Source organism: Schistocerca piceifrons, chromosome 8 (assembly GCF_021461385.2).
Source record: "Schistocerca piceifrons isolate TAMUIC-IGC-003096 chromosome 8, iqSchPice1.1, whole genome shotgun sequence".
Classification (NCBI taxonomy): Eukaryota; Metazoa; Arthropoda; class Insecta; order Orthoptera; family Acrididae; genus Schistocerca; species Schistocerca piceifrons.
In genome coordinates this window covers 272,527,902-272,548,740 of record NC_060145.1, presented here as the reverse complement: position 1 = coordinate 272,548,740, position 20,839 = coordinate 272,527,902, and the positions used below count along the sequence as shown (strand labels likewise).

Here is a 20,839-nt window from a genome sequence, read left to right as displayed (position 1 = left end):
TGAACCACTTATCGGCTACTTTTTAATCATTTACAATGCTACATTCTAACTCAGAAAAGACTTCCTAACACTTAAATTTATGTTCTATGTTGACACATTCTCCTTTTTCAGAAATTCTTTTCTTGCTATAGCCAGTGTACATTTTAAATTCTCTCTACTTCGGTCACCATCAATTATTTTGCTGCCCAAATAGAAAATCCCATCTACTACATTTACTGTCTCATTTCCTAACATAATTCCATCACCATCGCCTGATTTAACTCGAACAAATTCCATTCTTCATGTATTACTTCTGTTGATGATCGTCCTAAAACCTCTTATCAAGACACTATCAATTCCGTTCAACTGATCTTCCAATCCTTTTCCGTCTCTGATAAAATTACCGTGTCACTGGGAAACCTCAAAATTTTTCTTTCATTTTCCTGAACTTTAAATCTCTTGCCATATTTCTCCGTGATATACTTTATTGCTTGCTCAGCGTACAGATTAGTTATCATTTGCTACGGTCGCAGGTTCGAATCCTGCCTCGGGCATGGATGTGTGTGATGTCCTTAGGTTAGTTAGGTTTAAGTAGTTCTAAGTTCTAGGGGACTGATAACCACAGCAGTTGAGTCCCATAGTGCTCAGAGCCATTTGCAGTTATCATTGAGGATAGGCTACAAGCCTGTCTCACTCCCTTCTCACCTATGACTTCCCTTTCACGCCCGTCGACTCTCATAACTGCTATCTGGTTTCTGTACAAGCTGTAAATAAACTTTCGCTACCTATATTTCATACATATTACCTTCAAAATTTCGAAGAGTGCTGTCCAGTCAGTATTGTCAAAGGCTTTCTCTAATCTCACAAATGCTATAAAATTTAGGTTTGACTTTTTCGACGTATCTTAAGATAAGACGTAGGGTCAGTATTTTCCTCGTATGTTCCTTCATTTTTCCGGAACCCGAACTAACCTCCCACGAGGTCGACTTCTACTAGTTTTTCAATTTTTTTATAAATAATTCGTGTTAGTATTTGGCAACCATGACTTATGAAACTGACAATTCTGTAGTAGTCACGTTAAGTCAGAACCTTGTGACGGTCCGGCTGTGTCGTCCTCCACGTTGGAATAAGAAATTATAAGAACAGCTGGGAAGGGGCAATCACTGTCAGAAACATGAGGGAGGGGGGAGGGGGTTCTTGAATTAATGGGAGTTGTAAACTGTTAAAGAAAAGTTAGTATAAGTTATGGGGCGACGCTGCAGCTTAAACGATCGGTGAACTAAGTAGCTGACCAGTAGCAGCGGGGGTTGAGCAGCCACCAGAGAAAACAGACGCAGAAAATTATTAATCGTACAAAAGATGTGTTAAATGAAACCACTGTTGTGTAGTAACATTTACGTCGTTTGCTACTGTTTTATGAACAGTTTTTTCTGATAGTACTGAACCATAGCAAAGGCTCCTTAGTGAATTGGCGCTTGTCTGTATAAATTGTGGCAAAGTGCAGTGGCGTGCATTTAAATGTTGTTGCAAGTGATTTAATATATTATTTTTACTGGATTATATTGCGGAACAATAGCGAGAAGTTATGACTGAATTTTAGTGTTGGGTTGACCGGAGTTATTTCTGGACGGAAAAAAGTGGTGTACTTTGGTAATAAGAATTCGTTTATTCGACGCAAATGAAGTGTTCTGAGGAAGCTGTGATTTTACACCAGGCTTAGAACATTCAAGGTCACCCTCAGCAATTTCTGTGTAGTCAGAAATAGTAAAGCGGGGCTGGAATACTATCGTGATAGTTGATAACTACGGGATAGTTACGCAGGCCTTGAATTCATGTTGAGTCGGCGTAGATCGATGGCTCGAACTAGGTGTGCCTGGGTTCCTTACGCACCGGCTGATCGATAAAACAACTTATCCCAAATAAAGTTAGTGGACTGAGGAAGAGGTAAGCCGCCACAACCTGCTTTATTTGGAATTGGAACTATTACATTCGTCTTGAAGTCTGTCTCATATATCTTGCACACCATGTGGGGTAGTTTCATCATTGATGACGTCAACGATATAAGCCTAGAATTATTGCATCTGTCCTACGACCTTTCTGAAACGGGAATGACTTGTGGTTTTCTTCCGTCACTAGGCACCTTTCGTTGCTCCAGCAATCTACGAATAACTACTGCTATGCGACAAGCTAGTTATTTTGCATAATCTCTGTAGAACCTTGCAAGTATCTCATCTGGTCCCGATACCTCTCCGCCTCTATTCCACGATCACTTATCTCAATATATTTCATTTTGACGTTCGTGCGATAGTTGAAAGGAGGGGCCGTATTACGATCTTCCGTGGTGAAAGAGTTCCGGAAAACCAAATCTAGTTTCTCGGACGCCTCTGTATCTTCTTCCATTTCAGTGCCAGTACAGTCATTCACTGATTGAATAGATTATTTGGACCCACTTACAGAGTTCGTGTAGCACCAAACGAATCTAGCTGTTCTTATTAAGTTCCGTTACCCCTAGTAAGTGTGGCATTACACCGTAACGAGAAAAATTGGAAAGGAAGTGTACACTGAATTGGTTATAAACCATTTGAGTGATCAAACGAAGCGAAGTCTCCTGGGTCGCAATTTCAGTCAACAATTACTTTAAGTGGCGTGAGACCAATCCATCGGTAATATGACTAGTGACAGTATGAATCACTACCTCCACGGGAGGACATTTAGTTTCAAACCTACTGGATAATTAGCACATTCGATGATTTTTAAAAAGTGCGTAAAAATGTCATCTGGTAACAGATCATAATAAGACATTATGTTAAGCAGTAAAAAGTAGAGTTATTTTACGTTATTGAGGGAAAAATGTAGATAATGCACTGAAGCGCCAGAGAAACCGTTGTGGGCAGGCAGAATATGGCGTTGCAATCGGCAACGCCTATATAAGACAACAAGTGTCATGGTGCAGTTGTTAGATCGGTTACTGCTGCTACAGTGGCAGGTCATTATTAAGAGGTAAGAGAGTTTGAAGGTGGTGTCATAGTCGGCGCACGAGCGATGAGACACGTACGACCATTTCTCGAGTGTACTGTGAATATCAGGAATCCGGTAAAACATCAAATCTTGACATCGCTCCGGCTGGAAAAAGATACTGCAAGAATGGGGCCAACGACGATTGAAGAGAATCGTTCAGCAAACCTTCCGCAACTTGCTGCAGATTTCACTGCGTGTCAGCGTGCGAACCATTCAACGAAACATCATCGAAATGGGCTTTCGGAGCCGAAGACCCACTCTTTTACCCTTGATGACTGTACGACACAATGCTTTACGCCTCGCCCGGGCCCGTCAACACCGACAATTGATTGTTGATGACTGGGAACATCTTGCCATTCAGACGAGTCTCGTTTCAAATTGTGGCGAGCGGATGGACGTGTATGGGTATGGAGATAACCTCATGAGTCCATGGACCTGCATGTCTACAGGAGATTGTTCAAGCTGGCGGAGGCTCTGTAATGGTGTGATACGTGTGCAGTTGGAGTGATATGGGACCCCTGATACGTCTAGACACAACTCTGACAGGTAACGCGTACGTAAGCATCCTGTCTGATCACTTTCATTAATTCATGTCTATTGTGCATTCCGACGGACTTGGTCCATTCCAGCAGGACAATGCCACACCCCACACGTCCAGAATTGCTACAGAGTGGCTACAGCAACACTCTTCTGAGTTTAAACACTTCCGATGGCCACCAAACTCCCCAGGCACGAACGTTATTTAGCACATCTGGGATGCCTTGGAACGTGCTGTTCAGAAAAGGTCTCCAGCCCCTCGTACTCTTACGGATTTATGGAGAGCCCCAAAGGATTCATGGTGTCAATTCCTGCCAGCACTGAAGTCGAGTCCATGCCACGTCGTGTTGCGGCACTTCTGCGTGCTCGCGGGGGCCGTACACGATATTAGGCAGTTTTACCAGTTTCTTTGGCTCTTCAGTGTATTTACTTAAGTTTCACTGGACAGAACTCACAATGTCTGCCAGAAAAGACTTTTTGCTGGACGACTGAAGAGGAGAGCCTTGTGATAGCACAGAAGGATGTTTGCACTTGAGTACTGAGAACAGAGAGAGCCCGGAGCTCAAAATATCCAGCCGCTGTCGACTATGACTTCCACATTATGCTATGAGTTTGGTAAAGTGGGCCAGCGTTGTGGTCATCGAACCCGTAGAAAGCCGATATTAGTTCCCTCCCTTTAGCCGGCCAGGGTGGCCGAGCGGTTCTGGGCGCTACAGTCTGGAACCGCGCGACCGCCACGGTCACAGGTTCGAATCCTGCCTCGGGCATGGATGTGTGTGATGTCCTTAGGTTAGTTAGGTTTAAGTAGTTCTAAGTTATAGGGGACTGATCCTCAGAAGTTAAGTCCCATAATGCTCAGAGCCATTTGAACCATTTTGAAACCTCTCTTTAGGAGCCAATATTTCCGTCTTAATACTTCGCAGCGTGCTAGTTTGCTTTCAGTATGCACTTTCCCGATCTCGCTGGGGTTCAAACCTATTTTTCCGTGTTCTTTCTGTAATTTACTAACCCTGCTTTTCAGTCACTGGAGGCATTCGCATATTTTTCACATAACTTTGCTTTTATCGCGTCCCTCCATCTGTGTCGCGGTTATAGTCCATCATTTAAATCCTTTCTCCATGTATTAAATGTTCAGTTGTTTATTCAGTTGGAAAGTCATGTGTTATACGTTTCAATAGTAAACCTGACTGTTGAAGTGACCGCTTGTTTCTGTTTATGGATCACATTATCCCTCCTCTCATTAACATGTCTACGTGCCTGGTGTAGTACCCATATTGTAATGCTTGATTGGGGCATCCCTATTAATTATCTTTCAGTAACACGTTTTCATTGTATGACAGTAGCGTTTCCCTTAATTAATATGTATGATTGTATGGGTGTCTCTCTTCTCTGTGGGTCACCAGAGATCGCACTATAGCATCACTGGGTGTGCAAACACCAAAACGGACACCACACACTAAGAAACCCGATATAAAACTATAGTTATCTTGGCACGAAGTACGTTGTGCTTCAAAAAATAACTATTTGGGTGTCGGTCTGGCTTTCAGTACAAAGGCGCGTATCCGTTTCCACCCTGAGAGATTTTTTTTTAAACTTTTATCTGAAATCTGCAAATTCCCGCGCATTATGACTCGTGGATAGGGTGATAGTTTTCTCAAAACGTCAGTAGCACGATCGTTCTAGTTAGGTTTTATCCCAGTCCAAATAATATGAGCTGTGCTGTTCAAGAAGTGCTTTTATTTCTTTTTCTTTCAAGGACTTTGAATACAATAGCATGACGAAATTGATAAAAACATATATACCCCGTATGTTGCAAAATACCCTACTCTCACACAAACACACATAAATATTAATTTTTAATAATGGAAAAGATGAAAGCAGTTTTTTTCCTTGGTCATGCACAAATATTCGTCACACTTGATGCAATATGACTTGGTCCTCCTTTTGAAGTGTTAATATCTGCAAGATCAAGATTGTCATCCACTGCAGGCCAATGGTAATAAACATCGTAACGCTTCTCCACAAATGGCTTTCCTAATGGAGTGTAAATGTTTCATTGTTTTTTCTTTTCAAGATGTTCATTTTCACGATCGTTGTCATTTTCTGCATCATTTGGCTTTTTCTCTGGTGCTGATACCAGTTCCTGTGAAATGGCCATCCTTCACTTATGCAAATTCGGGATACTTCTTTTAGGAACTTTATTTTCTCTGCAATATTCTCTGTAGTGCAACCAACTGTTGACAGTGCCCAAATCAAGAAAGTGAAGTATTGATTCTAGAGTTGATTTCCTTGTTTTGAACCAAACTCTATAACACTCCATCTGCTCAATCTTCCAAAATAAGCTGTATTATTTCTTCATCTGTTAAGCCTAAAAGACAAAAGGATATTTTATTTGCATATAAAAACCAAAGCTGTTCTATTTGTTCATAGACCTTAGTGCGAATATTTACTATACTGTCTGCATGTGAAAGTGATGTTAGCGTCAAAGCTTGGCATGATTAACATCTGACACGCACGATCGTGCTACCCCAAAATTTAAACATTTTCCAACTGGCACTTCATGCACTTGTTTAGACACATATACATGTTAAGTGAAACATTCTCAGTCTAAAATAATGTAGCATTGCCTTAATTTAATGAAATGGAGCAAAATAAACCTAACAGACGCATGGCTCTATCTTCTCGTGGAAGTTTGAAGTCATTTGCTGCGCTCTTCTGGTCGCATCATGAAACAAAACCGCTACTGAACGCAAGCCGGGAGCTAGCACAGTCGTCGCAGTCGGAAGTGACACAGGAAAGTGACGTATCTGAGGCACGGAAAATTTAAAACCAAGCCCGCACGATCGTGCGGGTCAGAGTGGAGAGGGGTATCCAGAGAGGTTTCGAACAACCTCTCTGACTACTGCCAAAGAAGTTAAATGAGGAACTTTAAGTGCCAATACGACACGAGGGGAATTTACATATCGAATATTTAGCACGGTGCAGTGACTTTTCGAAATAAAAGCTGTGTCATTTGATGTAGAAAGTACCCGGCCTGAAATGAAGCCCTAGGCTTTTATTCTCAGATGAGATCCTCTTGGAAGGCAGCGCCGCCCATTTTGAAGGCTATCAGCTCCTTGCGCGCTCCTCTCTGGCCTATTAACGGGTCGTAAACGCCGCATGGATCCTCGTTAACGGTGAAGTATAGGCTCTGCGTCTACGGGCATAACAGCGCCCGAGGCTAAGAGGGAAGCAACGTCGTGCCAGAAGCTTATGAGGCCTGTTGTGTTGGTAGCAGGAAAACCTTGTCTCGGTTGAGTGTCGGACAGTCCAGCACACAGTGAGGAACTCATGGATGCTGTTTTTGGGGGAGTATTTCTGCCTCATACCACAACGCTATCTTCAGATCAATTTTTTTTTATCCTTCTTGTCGGTTCAGATGTGCCGACCGCGTGGCAAGCAATAACGAAACGTTCTGACAAGTGTGCATACAGGGTGGTCCATTGATAGTGACCGGGCCAAATATCTAACGAAAGAAGCATCAAACGAAAAAACTTTAAACAACGAAACTCGTCTAGCTTGAAGGGGGAAACCAGATGGCGCTATGGTTTGTCCGCTAGATGGCGCTGCCATAGCTCAAAGGGATATCAACTGCGTTTTTTTTAAATAGAAACCCCCATTTTTTATTACATATTCGTGTAGTACGTAAAGAAATATGAATGTTTTAAGTGGACCACTTTTTCCGCTTTTTGATAGGTGGTGCTGTAATAGTCACAAACGTATAAGTACGTGGTATCACGTAACATTCCGCCAGTATGGACGGTATTTGCTTCGTGATACATTACCCGTGTTAAAATGGACCGTTTACCAATTGCGGAAAAGGTCTATATCGTGTTGATGTATGGCTATTGTGATCAAAATGCCCAACGAGCCTGTAGTATGTATGCTGCTCGGTATCCTGGACGACATCATCCAAGTGTCCGGACCGTTCGCCGGATAGTTACGTTAAGGAAACAGGAAGTGTTCAGCCACATGTGAAACGTCAACCACGACCTGGAACAAATGATGATGCCCAAGTAGGTGTTTTAGCTACTGTCGCGGCTAATCCGCACATCAGTAGCAGACAAACTGCGCGAGAATCGGGAATCTCAAAAACGTCGGTGTTGAGAATGCTACATCAACAACGATTGCACCCGGACCATATTTCTATGCACCAGGAGTTGCATGGCGACTACTTTGAACGTGGTGTACAGTTCTGCCACTGGGCACAAGAGAAATTACGGGACCATGATAGATTTTTTGCACACGTTCTATTTAGCGACGCAGCGTCATTCACCAACAGCGGTAACGTAAACTGGCATAATGCGCACTATTGGGCAACGGAAAATCAACGATGGCTGCAACAAGTGGAACATCAGCGACCTTGGCGGGTTAATGTATAGCGTGGCATTATGGGAGGAAGGATAATTGCCCCCCATTTTATCGATGGCAATCTAAATGGTACAGTGTATGCTGATTTCCTACGTAATGTTCTACCGATGCTACTACAAGATGTTTCACGGCACCATACCATGGTCCGCACGTTCACCGGATCTGACGTCCCCGGATTTCTTTCTGTGGGGAAATTTGAAGGATATTTGCTATCGTGATCCACAGACAACCCCTAACAACATGCGTCAGCGCATTGTCAATACATGTGCGAACATTACGAAGTCGAACAATTCGCTGTTGAGATGAATGTCGTTACACGTATTGCAAATGCATTGAGGTTGATGGACATCATTTTGAGCATTTATTGCATTAATGTGGTATTTACAGGTACTCACGCCGTAACAGCATGCGTTCTCAGAAATGATAATTTCGCAAAGGTGCGTGTATCACACTGGAACAACCGAAATCAAAAATGATCAGACGTACATAAGTTCTGTATTTTAATTTAAAAATCCTGCCTGTTACCAACTGTTCGTCTAAAATTGTGAGCCATATGTTTGTGACTATTACAGCGCCATATATCACAAAGCGAAAAAAGTGGTCCAACTAAAACATTCATATTTCTTTACGAGCTACACGAATATGTAATAAAAAATGGGGGTTCCTATTTAAAAAAACACAGTTGATATCTGTTTGACCTATGGCAGCGCCATCTAGCGGGCCAACCATAGCGCCATCTGGTTTCCCCCTTCAAGCTATACAAGTTTCGTTGTTTGCAGTTTTTTCGTTTGACGCTTATTTCCTGAGCTATTTGGCCCAGTCACGATCAATGGACCACCCTGTATAAATATGTATCTGTGACTCCCTGTTTTATGCCGGATAAAGCACTCGGGTTACTTTGGGTTACCTCGTTTGTGGATTAATTACATTTGGCTACCGCTTTTCCACTGAATGTCCTTGTGTCTATCCCTACTTCTAGTTTATGTAGTTCCCTTTTAAATGTTTCGGAGCGTATCACTCCTACGATTTTAACGTTTTAATTACCGCGGTGACTGATTTCCAATCGTATAGTCAAGTAGTAATGATTCTTTCCGCTAATTTACGAGCAAGACGGTAATGGTAGCGTTCAGACTACATCACAGCCGCACCAGTACTTCAGACACGCGAGTGCAGCGCTGCTAAAGCACGAGTCGTGGGCCGCATCGCCCCTGGCGCTGCTACAAAGAGGAAATGATTAGTTTGTACTCTCGTGGATAGTGGCGTTGGACATGGAAACACACGGACCAAACAAAATTCAGATATTTTGCCATTGACACTGAAAAGTGGCGTGCCACATGAGTGAGATCTGCGACGACTACAGCAAGTAGGTCGCAAAGAAGAATACGTGGCAATCCATCACAGAAAAAGTCCAAACCAGTTTCACTGACCATGTCCATAATAGAGAGAAACTTAGCCGATAGTAAAAGTAATATTTATTTCCACCAAATTCCACTAATACAGGAAATATTGCTATAGCGAAAATATTTTACAAGTACAGTACATGCAAAGTTGTATTTCAAGCAAACATCTCGGCTTCATGTTAAGCTTCCCTTTAAATTCCATGTAGTCTTAACTCATTTCCATTCACCTTCATTCATGAAGTAATCATAAAATGTGTTGGGATGCATTTATTGCCACTTCCAGGTAGAGATTTGTCTACTGGTATCTCACCCTCCAGCACAGCAACACAAAGTACACTGCTGTCCATTGAAATTGCTACACCAAGAAGAAATGCAGATGATAAACAGGTATTCATTGGACAAATATATTATACTACAACTGATATGTGATTACATTTTCGCGCAATTTGGGTGCATACATCCTGAGAAATCAGTACCCAGAACAAATACCTCAGGCCGTAATAACGGCCTTGATACACCTGGGCATTGAGTCAAACAGAGTTTGGATGGTGTGTACAGGTACAGCTGCCCATGCAGCTTCAACACGATACCACAGGTCATCAAGAATAGCGACTGGCGAATTGTGACGAGCTAGTTCCTCGGCCACCATTGACCAGACGATTTCAATTGGTGAGAGATCTGGAGAACGTGGTGGCCAGGGCAGCAGTCGAACATTTTCTGTATCTAGAAAGGCCCGTACAGGATCTGCTACATGCGGTCGTACATTATCCTGCTGAAATATAGGGTTTCGCAGCGATCGAATGAAGAGCAGAGCCACGGGTCGTAACACATCTGAACTGTAACGTCCACTGTTCAAAGAGCCGTCAATGCGAACAAGAGGTGACCGAGACGTGTAACGAATGGCACCCATACCATCACGCCAGGTGATACGCCAGTATGGCGATGACAAATACATGCTTCCAATGTGCGTTCATCGCGATGTCGCCAAACACATGATGCTGTAAACAGAGCCTGGATTCATCCGAAAAAATGACGTTTTGCCATTCGTGCTCCCAGGTTCGTCGTTGAGTACACTATCGCAGGCGCCTTTGTCTGTGATGCACCGTCAAGGGTAATCGCAGCCATGGTCTCCGAGTTGATAGTCCAAGCTGCTGCAAAGGTCGTCGAACTGTTCGTTATCTTACAAACGTCCCCATCTGCTGACTCAGGGATCGAGATGTGGCTGCACGATCCGTTACAGCCATGTGTATAAGATGCCTGTCATCTCAACTGCTAGTGATACGAGGCCGTTGGGATCCAGCACCGAGTTCCGTATTACCCTCCTGAACCCACCAATTCCATATTCTGCTAACGGTCATTGGATCTCGACCAACGCGAGCAGCAATGTCGCGATACGATAAACCGCAATCGCGATAGGCTACAATCCGACCTTTATAGAAGTCGTAAACGTGATTGTACGCATTTCTCCCTCTTACACGAGGCATCACAACAACGTTTCAACAGGCAACGCCAGTCAACTGCTTTTTGTGTATGAGAAATCGGTTGGAAACTTTCCTCATGGTTCAAATGGCTCTGAGCACTATGGGACTTAACTTCGGAGGTCATCAGTCCCCTAGACCTTAGAACTACTTAACCTAACTAACCTAAGGACATCACACACATCTGTACCCGAGGCAGGATTCGAACGTGTGACCGTAGAGGTCGCGCAGCTCCAAACTGTAGCGCCTAGGACCGCTCGGCCACTCCGGCCGGCCTAACTTTCCTCATGTCAGCACGTAGTAGGTGTCGTCACCGGCGCCAAACTTGTGTGAATGCTCTGAAAAGCTAATCATTTGCATATCGCAGCATCTTCTTCCTGTCGGTTAAATTTCGCGTCTGTAGCACGTCATCTTCGTGGTGTAGCAGTTTTAATGGCCAGTAGTGTATGTCCGTAAGTTTACACCCATACCTTTCCCTGACGATGTTATACAGAAAGCAACAAGTTTCTAGTGTAATTTCTGCCGAATCTAGTTCAATGAGATATTCCCCAGCTGTTCCACACTATTTTACATAAGGTGAGAAGAACTTGTACTGCTAGTAACGTCCATTTGGAGCGCCGATCACGTTCGGTAGCAGCGCCACTAACGCCTGCGGAAGCGCTGCTTGCCAACCACCGAGCGGCGCTGCTGGGCGGCCCCGTGCCAAGCCGGCCTATGTCGAACCTCTCGGTCACCAGCAAAGCGACGCCTCTGCGATCGAGTATGGCCATCCTAAACGCATCGATTCCATATATGCCGGACATTCGTGGAATCCCGCCCGAAGCGACCAGCGATATCGCAGAACGATAACCCGCCGTTTCTGTCGGCTAAGATATTGCCGCTGTCGAATTCCGGTAAATGTCAGTAGACGTCCCTCCTTCTTACACGAGGCATAACAATTTCTTCCAACAACCGGCATTTAAACGGCAACTTTGAATGTGAAACCTGCACAGTAATGGCCCGCCGCGGTGGCCGAGCGGTTCTAGGTGCTTCAGTCCGGAACCGCGCCACTGTTAGGGTCGCAGGTTCGAATCCTGCCTCGGGGATGTATGTGTGTGATGTCCTTAGGTTAGTTAGGTTTAAGTAGTTCTAAGTTCTAGGGGACTGATGACCTCAGATGTTAAGTCCCATAGTGCTCAGAGCCATTTGAACCACAGTTATGTTTCTTTGTTTACATAATGCTAATGGTATTACTCTTACTTATTTTGTGTTGAAATGCTAATCATGTACATATCCAAGCTTGTCGAACACTTGACGACAATCTGACATTTTCTGCATGTTGCCATCATTCTGGAATTGCAATGGCCAGCAATGTATACGTATGTACATTTCTGGTATTTATAGGTATCCGCAGCTTTATGCTTTAGTCAGTGTTATGTCTTTGAGTAGCTATTTACCATGTAGGTATAATGAGGAAAGTAGTCAATACGTCAAAATCCACCACATCGGCTACTGGTGGAAGTCTTTTAATCAAAAATGCCAGATGCCGTCGTTTAGAAGTGAACTAATCGTTCCGATTATAGTCTAAAGTGTAAACGACTAACATTTTTTTCTCAAGTGAACTCTTCGAAGCGTCAGATACTTCTGTTCTTGGTTATTCGAAACGTATAACAAAAACGACGCGAAATGCGTCTTATAACTGAATCAAATATGCACTTAAGACTAGAAAGTGTTTCAAAATGCCTTCCTGATGTTCCGTTATTCATGAAAGCACTGTAACATATTTTATTTAAATAACTGTTGGATGGACACGAACACCAGAACAAGAAGCAATCGCCTGCTGATGTTTTGGGGAACTCATAAGACGGCAAGTCCATCTCCTTTTATTACACCTCCATTCTATTTGCAGTATTTCTTTTATATTCCTTCTTTGCTCGTTTCGAGCTAATTTGCTTCATGCACCAAAATGCAACATAATTTGAAGAAAAGCACTTTGTCATACGTATGAGAGCAGAAATCATAAAGTTTTAAGCTTCCTACCCTACGTGTTAAAGGTGTATGCTCAGACTGCACAATGCACGTACATGAAAAGTTTTCATAAGTCCGAGGACAGAAATATTCACTGCATCGAGCTAGGGAAACGGAAGAAGACCCAGTACGATGCACTAACACAAAAATCCTACTATTCCTTCTAGGAATTTCTATACAATAATATAACAAAATAATGGCCTTAAAGACAGACGTTGCTTGAGAAGGGAAGGACTTAGCATTGTAGTCTCACCCCGATGTTATTCGAGGTCTACTGGAAGAGGTAACAAACGAAGCCACGAAGAAATTTAGAAAGTGAATTAAAATACGGGGAAAAGAAATAAAAACTTCGAGGTTTGTCGACAACATGGTAATTTTGTCTACCCGATAAAGGAATTGAAACAGCGTGCATAGTGTCCTGAGAAGAGGTTATAAGATGAACATTCACAAAAGTAAAATCGAAAATAATGAAAATTAATATATTCCAATTAAATCAGACGATGCTGACGGAATTAAATTAGTGAATTGCAGTCTAAAAGTAGTCGGTAATTTTTTATATTTGAGCTGCAAAATAGCTAACGATAGCCGAAGAAGATAGCATGAGAGCATATAAGACACAGACAGGCAATAGCAAGAAAGAAGAATTTTTTTAACATGTAACATAAATGTCAAATAGCAAGAAAAAAGAATTTTTTAACATCTAACATAAATTTCTGAAGGCATTTATCGCACTGAAGTGGAACGTGAACACTAAACAGTTCAGACAAGACGACAACACAATGAAATGTGGTGCTTTAGACGAATGCTGAAGGTTTGATAGTAGGTCGAATAACTACACTGGTGTGCAAAACTTTAGCACCAAGGTAACTTTCGTAGGATGAATCACTGCCAAGTAACATACACTACTGCCCATTAAAATTGCTACACCACAAAGATGACGTGCTACAGACGCGAAATTTAACCGACAGGAAGAAGATGCTGTGATATGCAAATGATTAGCTTTTCAGATCATTCACACAAGGTTGGCGCCGGTGGCGACACCTTCAGCGTGCTGACATGAGGAAAGCTTCCAACCGATTTCTCATACACAAACAGCAGTTGACCGGCGTTGCCTGGTGAAACGTTGTTGTGATGCCTGTGTAAGGAGGAGAAATGCGTACCATCATGTTTCCGAATTTGATAAGGGTCGGATTGTAGCCTATTGCGATTGCGGTTTGTCGTATAGCGACATTGCTGCTCGCGTTCGACGAGATCCAATGACTGTTAGCAGAATATGGAATCGGTGGGTTCAGGAGGGTAATACGGAACTCCGTGTTGGATCCCAACGGCCTCGTATCGTTAGCAGTCGAGATGACAGGCATCTTATCCGCATGACCGTAACGGATCGTGCAGCCACGTCTCGATCCCTCAGTCAACAGACAGGGACGTTTGCAAGACAACAACCATCTGCACGAATATTTCGACGACGTTAGCAGCAGCATGGACTATCAGCTCGGAGACCACGGCTGCGGTTACCCTTGGCGTTGTATCACAGACAGGAGCGCCTGCGATGGTGTACTCAACGACGAACCTGGGTGCACGAATGTCAAAACGTCATTTTTTCGGATGAATCCAGGTTCTGTTTACAGCATCACGATGGTAGCATCCGTGTTTGGCGACATCGCGGTGAACGCACATTGGAAGCGTCTATTCGTCATCGCCATACTGGCGTATCACCCGGCGTGATGGTATGGGGTGCCATTGGTTACACGTCTCGGTCACCTCTTGTTCGCATTGACGGCACTTTGAACAGTGGACGTTACAGTTCAGATGTGTTACGACCCGTGGCTCTACCCTTCATTCGATCGCTGCGAAACCCTATATTTCAGCAGGATAATGCACGACCGCATGTTGCAGGTCCTGTACGGGCCTTTCTGGGTACAGAAAATGTTCGACTGCTGCCCTGGCCAGCACATTCTCCAGATCTCTCGCCAATTGAAAACGTCTGGTCAATGGTGGCCGGGCAACTGGCTCGTCACAATACGCCAGTCACTAATCTTGATGAACGGTGGATCGTGTTGAAGCTGCATGAGCAGCTGTACCTGTACACGTTATCCATGCTCTGTTTGACTCAATGCCCAGGCGTATCAAGGCCGTTATTAGGCCAGAGGAGGTTGCTCTGGGTACTGATTTCTCAGGATCTATGCAACCAAATTGCGTGAAAATGTAATCACATGTCAGATCTAGTATAATATACGTGTCCAATGAATACCCGTTTATCATCTGCATTTCTTCTTGGTGTAGCAATTTTAATGCCCAGTAGTGTAACTTCGTGAAAGTTAGACCACACACAGGAAGCATTGCCTCAGTACAGTACAGTACAGTACTGTGCAGTGCAGTACAGAAGGTAATTGAAACACACACACAATGAGACGAACAGAAGTGCCACTTTTGTAGAAAGACAGTAATTACACTTAGTTCACTGCGATTTATGACGGTCCCATGTATACTACAAAAGGCAGGACCTGATTCTTAATTGGGGTTGTGATCATCACGTACGGCAAAGCACGCTTTGCAACATGCTGTCATGCTGACCACGAGGTTGATAGCTGGTTCTTGTGCTAGGGCCTTCCATTCCTCAAAAGCGCGTTTGACAACTGTTGGATGGTCGGATGGTCAGTGGTGCATGCGGAGATGCAGCAATACGTCTCCCCATCGAGTCCCACGCGTACCTGATGGGATTTAAGTCGGGGTAACGGATTGGCCAGTCCAGTCGCCGAATAATCCCTTGTTCCAGGAGCTCCTCCACCTTTGCACCTCGAAGCGGTCGCGCATTGTAGTCAATGAAAATGATGTTAGGGCCCAACACACCCATGAAAAAACGCACAGGGGAAGGAGTACAGGGACAATAACGTTGACCAGTGAATCCAGTGTCTTCAAATATTTGAAAGTCAGTACATTTACATCGACCTCTACATGATTACTCTGCTATTCACAATAAAATGCCTGGCAGAGGGTTCAATGAACCACCTTCAAGCTGTCTCTCTACCGTTCCACTCTCGAACGGCGCTTGGGAAAAACGAGCGCTTAAATTTTTCCGTGCGAGCCCTGATTTCTCTTATTTTATCGTGATGATCATTTCTCTCTATGTAGGTGGGTACCAACAGAATGTTTTCGCAATCGGAGGACAAAGCTGCTGATTGATCCAGTCACAACGAAAAAAGCTTTTGTTTTAATGATAGACACTCCAATTCACGTATCATGCCTGTGGCACAATCTCCTCTATTTCACGACAACACAAAACAAGCTGCCCTTCTTTGTACTTTTTCGATGTCATCACTGCTAGCGAATCGTGCTGCCAACTACAAATCAACAGTTCTGCTCAATAGACAAACGTTGAGGTACAATCCTTTCCCAAAATATCTCTGAATCACTCTAGATAGAACCCTGAGCTACAAATACCACATCACCAAGCTTTCTCATAAAGTTGCTGCAAGGACCAAATACTACATAAGCTCAGTGGTACCACCTGGGGAACCTCTGCTGACTGTCTGCGTTTAACTGGCATCAGTCTTCTGTACTCTGCTGCCGAGTACTGTGCACCTCTCTGGTTGGATAGTGTACATGTGGAGAAGGTAGACACAGAACTTAACGACACAATGCGCTGCATAACTGGTTCCATCAAATCAATCCCATGCCACTGGTTACCTGTACTGAGTCACATCCCTCCACCACACTTAAGGCGGAAACAAGCTCTACTGAGGGAGGCCAAGGAAATCTCTGCATCACCATCTCTACCACTGCACCAGGAATTCTGTCATCCGCCACAGCAACGATTGCGATCAAGAAGACCAGTAAGTGTTACTGCAGGACAACTCATCGCGTATGGTTTTGATCTAAATGAAAGCTGGAAGCATGGTTCAAAATGGTTCTGAGCACTATGGGACTTAACATCTGAGCTGATCAGTCACCTAGAACTTAGAACTACTTAAACCTAACTAACCTAAGGACATCACACACATCCATGCCCGAAGCAGGATTCGAACCTGCGGTTGTAGCGGTCGCGCGGTTCCAAACTGAAGCGCCTAGAACCGCTCGGTCACCACGGCCGGACTGGAAGCATGAACGGTTAACAAACACATTGAGAACAAGAGCCCATCACCTTGAAGAAGCCAAAAGGTTTTGACCTACCGAGGATACTTTGGTGCCGCCTCAACAGGTTAGGGACTGGACATGGTTGTTGTAGCTACTTCAGGTAAAAATGGGGCTGGATCTGTTCACCAATGCGTGAATGTAATCAAGAAGAACACACAACTGAACATTTAGTCCAACGCTGTCCACTTCATTCATATCCTGGAATTTCCGATGACTTGTTCACTCACACCCAGCTACACTCCTGGAAATTGAAATAAGAACACCGTGAATTCATTGTCCCAGGAAGGGGAAACTTTATTGACACATTCCTGGGGTCAGATACATCACATGATCACACTGACAGAACCACAGGCACATAGACACAGGCAACAGAGCATGCACAATGTCGGCACTAGTACAGTGTATATCCACCTTTCGCAGCAATGCAGGCTGCTATTCTCCCATGGAGACAATCGTAGAGATGCTGGATGTAGTTCTGTGGAACGGCTTGCCATGCCATTTCCACCTGGCGCCTCAGTTGGACCAGCGTTCGTGCTGGACGTGCAGACCGCGTGAGACGACGCTTCATCCAGTCCCAAACATGCTCAATGGGGGACAGATCCGGAGACCTTGCTGGCCAGGGTAGTTGACTTACACCTTCTAGAGCACGTTGGGTGGCACGGGATACATGCGGACGTGCATTGTCCTGTTGGAACAGCAAGTTCCCTTGCCAGTCTAGGAATGGTAGAACGATGGGTTCGATGACGGTTTGGATGTACCGTGCACTATTCAGTGTCCACTCGACGATCACCAGTGGTGTACGGCCAGTGTAGGAGATCGCTTCCCACACCATGATGCCGGGTGTTGGCCCTGTGTGCCTCGGTCGTATGCAGTCCTGATTGTGACGCTCACCTGCACGGCGCCAAACACGCATACGACCATCATTGGCACCAAGGCAGAAGCGACTCTCATCGCTGAAGACGACACGTCTCCATTCGTCCCTCCATTCACGCCTGTCGCGACACCACTGGAGGCGGGCTGCACGATGTTGGGGCGTGAGCGGAAGACGGCCTAACGGTGTGCGGGACCGTAGCCCAGCTTCATGGAGACGGTTGCGAATGGTCCTCGCCGATACCCCAGGAGCAACAGTGTCCCTAATTTGCTGGGAAGTGGTGGTGCGGTCCCCTACGGCACTGCGTAGGATCCTACGGTCTTGGCGTGCATCCGTGCGTCGCTGCGGTCCGGTCCCAGGTCGACGGGCACGTGCACCTTCCGCCGACCACTGGCGACAACATCGATGTACTGTGGAGACCTCACGCCCCACGTGTTGAGCAATTCGGCGGTACGTCCACCCGGCCTCCCGCATGCCCACTATACGCCCTCGCTCAAAGTCCGTCAACTGCACATACGGTTCACGTCCACGCTGTCGCGGCATGCTACCAGTGTTAAAGACTGCGATGGAGCTCCGTATGCCACGGCAAACTGGCTGACACTGACGGCGGCGGTGCACAAATGCTGCGCAGCTAGCGCCATTCGACGGCCAACACCGCGGTTCCTGGTGTGTCCGCTGTGCCGTGCGTGTGATCATTGCTTGTACAGCCCTCTCGCAGTGTCCGGAGCAAGTATGGTGGGTCTGACACACCGGTGTCAATGTGTTCTTTTTTCCATTTCCAGGAGTGTAAATTAACTGGTTGAAAACACGGACTTTAAGGTTTCATCTTTTCTTATATCATATTTATATTGTATTAAATCATTTGCCTTGTATCAACTGTATATTGTATAAAATCACCATACGATTAAATTAAATAAACCTGATGCGGGTCCCACACCGCACAACAATACTCCAGAATAGGGCGGACAAGCGTGGTGTACGCACTCTCTTTTGTAAACCTGCTGCACCTTCTACGTGTTCTGCCAATGAATCGCATTCATTGGTTTGCGCTACCCACAACATTATCTATGTGATCGTTCCAATTTAGGTTATTTGTAATTGTAATCCCTAAGTATTTAGTTGAATTTACAGCCATCATATTGGTGCGACTTATCGCGTAATCGAAATTTAGCGGATTTCTTTTAGCACTCATGTGAATAACTTCTCACTTTTCTTTATTTAGGATCAATTGCCACTTTTCGCACCATACAGATATCTTATCTCAATCATTTTGCAATTCGTTAGAAACAATAGAGGGCCTATAACACTTCCCTGAGGAACGCTGGGTATTACTTCTGTTTTACTCGATGATTTTTCGTCTATTACTACGAACTGTGACCTTTCTGACAGGAAATCACGAATCCATTTGCACATCTGAGGCGATATTCCATAGGCACGCAGTTTGGTTAGAAGACGCTTGCGAGGAACGGTGTCGAAAGCCTTCTGGAAATCTAAAAATATGGAATCAAATTGACATACCCTGTCGATAGCACTCATTAATTCATGAGTATAAAGTGTTAGTTGTGTTTTGCAAGAACGATATTTTCTGAAACCGTGCTGACTATGTGTCAGTAAATCGTTTTCTTCGAGGTACTTCATAATGTTCGAATGCAGTATATGTTCCAAAACCCTACTGCAAATCGACGTTAGTGATACGGGCACGTAATTCAGCGGATTACTCCTACTTCCCTTTTTGGGTATTGGTGTGACTTGAGCAATTTTCCAGTCTTTAGGTACTGATCTTTCTGTGAGCGAATGGTTGCATATGATTGCTAAATATGGAGCTATTGTCTCAGCATACTCTGAGAGGAACCTGACTGGTATACAATCTGAACCGGAGGCCTTGACTTTATTAAATGATTTAAACTGCTTTGTTACACTGAGGACGCCGGCCGGTGTGGTCGTGCGGTTAAGGGCGCTTCAGTCTGGAACCGCGTGACCGTTACGGTCGCAGGTTCGAATCCTGCCTCGGGCATGGATGTGTGTGATGTCCTTAGGTTAGTTAAGTTTAATTAGTTCTAAGTTCTAGGCGACTGATGACCTCAGAAGTTAAGTCGCATAGTGCTCAGAGCCATTTGAACCATTTTTACACTGAGGATATCTACTTCTATGTTTCTCATCTTGACAGTTGTTCTTGATTGGGATTCAGGAATACTTACTTCGTCTTCCTTGGTAAAGGAGTTTCGGAAAATCGTGATTAGCAACTCTGCTTTAGTGGCACTGTCGTCATGGACTTCACCTTTGTTATCGCGCAGTGATGGTACTGATTGCGTCTTGCCAATGGTTTACTTTATGTACGACCAAAATCTCTTTGGGTTTTTCGAGACAGAATTTCGTTGTGGAAATTATTAAAAGCTTCTCGCATTGAAGTTTGCGCTATATTTCGAACTTCTGCGAAACTTTGCCAGTCTTGGGGATTTTGCGATCTTTTAAATTTGGCATGCTTTTTTCGCTGCTTCTGAAACAGCTTTCTAAAGCCTTTTGTGTACCATGGGGGATCAGTACCATCACTTATTAATTATGCCCATGCAAAGTTATACGAGGGTTGCCTAGAAAGTAATACACCGAATTTTTTTTTTCTTAGCCGAAAATAATTCTACGAGTGCGAAACGTTACGTATACAGTATTTGAAGTCTCCTGAGTGAGGACTCGAAGTTTCCGTCACTTGCGACCGATAGCGTAGCTGTAGGACAGCTCCAAAAGGGCGTCTGTAGCTGATGTACGTTAGAAGTAACGTGCCGTCACTGAATTTCTCACTGCAGAGAAAGAAACTGTGGGGAATATCCACAAACGCTTGTGCAAAGTCTTTGGAGCACCTGCTGACGACAGAAGTACAGTTAGTCGCTGGGCACGGAGGGAGAGGTCATCAGAAGGCGGTTCGGCGGAGCTCCACGATTTGCGGCGGTCGGGGAGACCATCCACGGCTGTCGCACCTGACACACCAGACCTAGCCTCCTCGGACTTCT

General features: G+C 44.6%; 1 protein-coding gene across 1 annotated transcript in view; it reads left to right on the top strand.

Annotated features, from left to right (window-relative positions):
* The window catches only part of LOC124712263 (ras-like protein family member 10B), a 148,823-nt gene that overhangs the window by 84,131 nt on the left and 43,853 nt on the right, over positions 1–20,839 (top strand). The window lies entirely within an intron of this gene.